This window comes from Tetranychus urticae, unplaced genomic scaffold, assembly GCF_039701765.1.
Source record: "Tetranychus urticae isolate SD_2017Ah unplaced genomic scaffold, NJAU_TeUrti_SD_1.0 Scaffold_4, whole genome shotgun sequence".
In the NCBI taxonomy this organism is placed as follows: domain Eukaryota; kingdom Metazoa; phylum Arthropoda; class Arachnida; order Trombidiformes; family Tetranychidae; genus Tetranychus; species Tetranychus urticae.
In genome coordinates, this window is record NW_028315836.1 from 590,001 (window position 1) to 595,000 (window position 5,000).

Sequence of the window (5,000 nt, forward strand, 5' to 3'; positions counted from 1 at the left end):
GTAAGTGATTGTCTACGGTTATGGATAAGTCAATGCATCAAGCAGTGGTATGGTCCAGACTGTAGCTGTTCACGCATCTATTCCTGTTATTCTGTTGATGTTTGGTGGTTGAAGAGACGGGCCTGAATGGGTTTGGATCGTCAATCATCTTATCACCACACACTATTATACAAAGGTAGAGTACCTGCAAGACCTAAGGTCTTCCTTGGTACGACTGACAATATCTATGAGAGTTGGGCTTTAATGCTATCAGACTTCATATCTTGCATATATGTTCAAACTAGTCACTCAACAGAGTGAGCAGTATTAGTATTGAGCTCTGCTTGTGCAAAGCAGACCGCAGATTGATCCAAGAAATTGGTATCAAGCGGTTATAATACTATGCTGTTTAGTTGACTTGCAAACGTACCCAGCAATGGTTACTCCTGCTAGATGTGCTTGCACATTTTAGTGGAAGAAGATGGATTCTAAAGAGTTTTCTGCAGAATCATCTTAATGCACGACATAAATCTCGATACCTCGTTAAAGTTAACATCCACTTGCTGGTTGTTAGCTGAGGATATCGTATTTATAGCTGCAAAAACAACTTGTTTAGCATTTTACTTTGCTAAAACATCAAGTTACCTGGTTGATCCTGCCAGTAGTCATATGCTTGTCTCAAAGATTAAGCCATGCATGTCTAAGTACATACTGTTTATAAAGTGAAACCGCGAATGGCTCATTAAATCAGTTACGGTTCCTCGGATATTCTTTTTTACATGGATAACTGTGGTAATTCTAGAGCTAATACATGAACAAGTGTTCCAACCTCAGCTTGCTGACGGAAGGATCGCATTTATTAGTACAAGACCAATGATTCTTATTCACCTAGAACCCTGTTCAGTGATTTCGGTCGCTGTCTAAGGACTAGCAGTGGGGATCTTAGCAACTTCGGTTGCATTTCTTGTGATGACTCTGAATAACTGAGCAAATCGTATGGCCTCTGAGCCGACGATGTATCCCTCAAGCAACTGCCTTATCAACTGTCGATGGTAGGTTATGCGCCTACCATGGTTGTAACGGGTAACGGGGAATTAGGGTTCGATTCCGGAGAGGGAGCCTGAGAAACGGCTACCACATCTAAGGAAGGCAGCAGGCGCGCAAATTACACAATCCCAGTACGGGGATGTAGTGACGAAAAATAACAATACGGGACTCTATTGAGGCCCCGTAATTGGAATGAGTACAATTTAAATCCTTTAACGAGGATCTATTGGAGGGCAAGTCTGGTGCCAGCAGCCGCGGTAATTCCAGCTCCAATAGCGTATATTAAAGTTGCTGCGGTTAAAAAGCTCGTAGTTGGATTTCAGTCGAACCTATGGGGTCCACTGATTAAAGGGTTAGATGGTGATGTTAGGTTTCTTGCTTGTGTCTACGGATGCTTGCTTGAACCTTCATTCCTCTTTCCTGGTGGTTACATTCATAGTGTTTAGACAGAAAATTGCTCGATATTTGCTATCAATGCTCTTTACCGAGTGTTGATTCAAGCGATCGAGACTTTTACCTTGAAAAAATCAGAGTGCTCAAAGCAGGCGTCCAAAACCTCGAAAGAGGTGCCTAAAAACGGTATGGTCAACCATCTATATGATGCGTACCACTACCTTAACTTGAATGATCTTGCATGGAATAATGGAATAGGACCTTGGTTCTATTTTGTTGGTCTTAAGAATCCAAGGTAATGATTAAGAGGGACAGACGGGGGCATTTGTATTGCGGCGCTAGAGGTGAAATTCTTGGACCGTCGCAAGACAAACTACAGCGAAAGCATTTGCCAAGAATGTTTTCATTAATCAAGAACGAAAGTTAGAGGTTCGAAGGCGATCAGATACCGCCCTAGTTCTAACCATAAACGATGCCAACCAGCGATCATTCTGAGTAACTAATTTCATGACTCGAATGGAAGCTTCCGGGAAACCAAAGTTTTTGGGTTCCGGGGGAAGTATGGTTGCAAAGCTGAAACTTAAAGGAATTGACGGAAGGGCACCACCAGGAGTGGAGCTTGCGGCTTAATTTGACTCAACACGGGAAAACTCACCCGGCCCGGACACTGAGAGGATTGACAGATTGAGAGCTCTTTCTTGATTCAGTGGGTGGTGGTGCATGGCCGTTCTTAGTTGGTGGAGTGATTTGTCTGGTTAATTCCGATAACGAACGAGACTCTAGCCTACTAAATAGACTTGCAGTTTACACTGCAGTACTCCCCCTTAGTCAACCTGTGGGTGGTAGTATCTCTTGATGGTTTCGGCTGTTGAGGGCTCTGCTGCTATTAGCCTACAGAATTGGCTAGGGTAAGGATGCTGTAGCACTGTAAGGACTTCTTAGAGGGACAAGCGGCGCTCGCAGCCGCACGAAACAGAGCAATAACAGGTCTGTGATGCCCTTAGATGTCCGGGGCCGCACGCGTGCTACACTGAAGTGGTCATCGTGCATACTGTTTCCTGCTCCGAAAGGAGTGGGTAACCGCTTGAACCCATTTCGTGATGGGGATTGGGCATTGTAATTATTGCCCATGAACGAGGAATTCCCAGTAAGCGTGAGTCATTAGCTTGCGTTGATTACGTCCCTGCCCTTTGTACACACCGCCCGTCGCTACTACCGATTGAATGATTTAGTGAGGACTTCGGACTGGTCAATCCAGACCATTGGGAAACTAGTGGTCGGATTGTGCTGGAAAGATGTTCAAACTTGATCATTTAGAGGAAGTAAAAGTCGTAACAAGGTTTCCGTAGGTGAACCTGCGGAAGGATCATTAACGTATTACCCTCTTATTATAAGAGAAATACAACCTTCAAACAATCAAACACTCTGCATAGTGATATTGTAGATGCTAATATGGTGAATGCAATTGAATTGTATTTGCATTAGAGTCGCAATTGTGAATGTTTATTGCAAACATTTAGCCATTGCAACATGATTCTAATTTGCATTACATTCGTTCATTCATACATCCATCTTTCATTATCCAATGCAACAAAGAGTGAGGGTTATCTAACGATAGCCATAATTTCTTTTGCAAAACAATTGTAGTTTATAATGAAAAGCCTGTCTTGCTACATACTTGGTACCTGATCAAGTCTTCAGCTTATGCTGACGGCAAGGTTTAAAGAAGGAAGTTTTACACTTCTTCGCCTAACTAAGTAAAGACAACTATGGTTTTTATAAACTGCATACAATTGTTTTCAAACCCTCTCAATGCAGATTTAGGATACTTATTAAAAGTCCCACGGTGGCAAAGATACATCTTCAAGCGGTGGATCACTCGAATTACCAATCGATGAAGAACGTAGCTAGCTACGATAATCGGTGCGAATTGCAGGACACGCCGAGCACTTGAGCTTCCAACGCACATTGCGGCTTTCGGGTCTTTTCCGAGGTCACATCTGTCTGAGAGTTGAGATGTAAAATAATCAACAAAACACTTGCATACTACCATATATGCATTGTTTTGAGAGGATTGTATATTTATATGCATGAATCTTGATGTTTTATTCCTTTTCTTAATTGCAATTCGTTGCAATTTAGTAAGGAGAATCTCAAATCTACTTGTTTCACATGATAAATTTTGTGTACAATGCATATTTCATCTCTGCAAGCAGTATATATGAATAGATACTAGCATGAGATTCTAAGGTTAGTCGCCTATCTGACGACGCTAAAGTCGTATTGCAGATAACTATGGTGATCAACTAACCTGTTAACTGATGAATCTTCTTGCACTTGTATAAATCGTACAAATAGTAGCTATTTCATTCTGTTAAAGCAGACCTAAGAAGTAATGCAAAGGCAAAATTTGTGCAAACATTAAAGTAGATTTACGTTGCTTGCTTGCAAACAACACAAATAAACATTAATCAACTTAATCAATATTTTTGATCTCAGATCAGGTGAGGTTACCCGCCGAATTTAAGCATATAATTCAGCGGAGGAAAAGAAATCAAATGAGATTCCCTGAGTAACGGCGAGTGAAAAGGGATGAGTCCGGCGCAAAGGTTTTCCATTGAAAGGTGGAAAGCGGTGCTGCGTAATGGCTAGAGTCACGATTATTTCAACTAAATCTGCAAGTCCCTCTGACAAGGGCCCTCTTCCCAGAGACGGTTCTAGGCCGGTGGCAGATCTTGGTTAATGGAATATCGATTACTGGCTTTAGTCGCGGATAGAGTCAGATTGCTTGAGAGTGCAATCCAAATTAGGAGGTAAACTCCTCCTAAGACTAAATACGATGGTAATATCGATAGCAAACAAGTACCGTGAGGGAAAGTTGCAAAGTACTTTGAAGAGAGAGTTCAAAAGGACGTGAAACCGCTTGTAGAGAAACGGATAGAACCACGAAGTGTAGCTGAGAGGAGAACTCAGCTCCTCTTGTGTATTGTTGCCTTTTTCTATTCAGTGCTAAGAATGCTTTACAGCGTTCCAAGATCAGTAGGTTAAGGGGTAACTTTTAGCCTGCCCTTGGATCTTGGTATTGATAGGAGGAGTGCAATATGTGCATGAGGAGTGCATTTTCTCAACTCTCGTGCTCAAACCACGACCAATGTGAAGGAGAGTGCAAAACTCTTGTTCAAGTGATAACAGCAAGGTGTACTAAACACACACCTAATCAGCATTTAGTTTTCACAGCTACTAATATTCCTTGCGTTGTTAGACTTAGCCTGTGAGCTAGTGTTGGCAACTGTTACCACAGTCACATTGGAGATGAATCTCTGCTTATGCAGGGTCAACAATGCTTGTCATCTGCTCTGACGAATCCGACTAGTCTTTCGTTGATGATGTCTGTTTCTTCACCTGGTGTTGAAACAACTCATGGATTGGCTGGCTTTTGGTGGTTTGTTGGTAAAAGTGGCAAGCTTACGTTAACCTAGTGATTCTGTGGTCAGTAGATCGGTACTCTATCCGACCCGTCTTGAAACACGGACCAAGGAGTCTAACATGTATGCAAGCTGATCAGTCTTGTTTAGGCTTGA

The 5,000-nt window shown here is 42.2% G+C and overlaps 2 non-coding genes and 1 pseudogene across 2 annotated transcripts; all 3 read left to right on the top strand.

Moving 5' to 3' along the window:
* Window positions 1–621: 621 nt before the first annotated feature.
* Window positions 622–2,791, top strand: LOC149092986 (small subunit ribosomal RNA). The gene has a single exon (XR_016200369.1). It is a non-coding gene; the product is annotated as a small subunit ribosomal RNA (ribosomal RNA).
* A 487-nt stretch (window positions 2,792–3,278) lies between these two features.
* Window positions 3,279–3,433, top strand: LOC149092987 (5.8S ribosomal RNA). Its single transcript, XR_016200476.1, has one exon. It is a non-coding gene; the product is annotated as a 5.8S ribosomal RNA (ribosomal RNA).
* A 476-nt stretch (window positions 3,434–3,909) lies between these two features.
* LOC149092988 (large subunit ribosomal RNA) overlaps window positions 3,910–5,000 on the top strand; it is a 4,860-nt pseudogene continuing 3,769 nt past the window's right edge.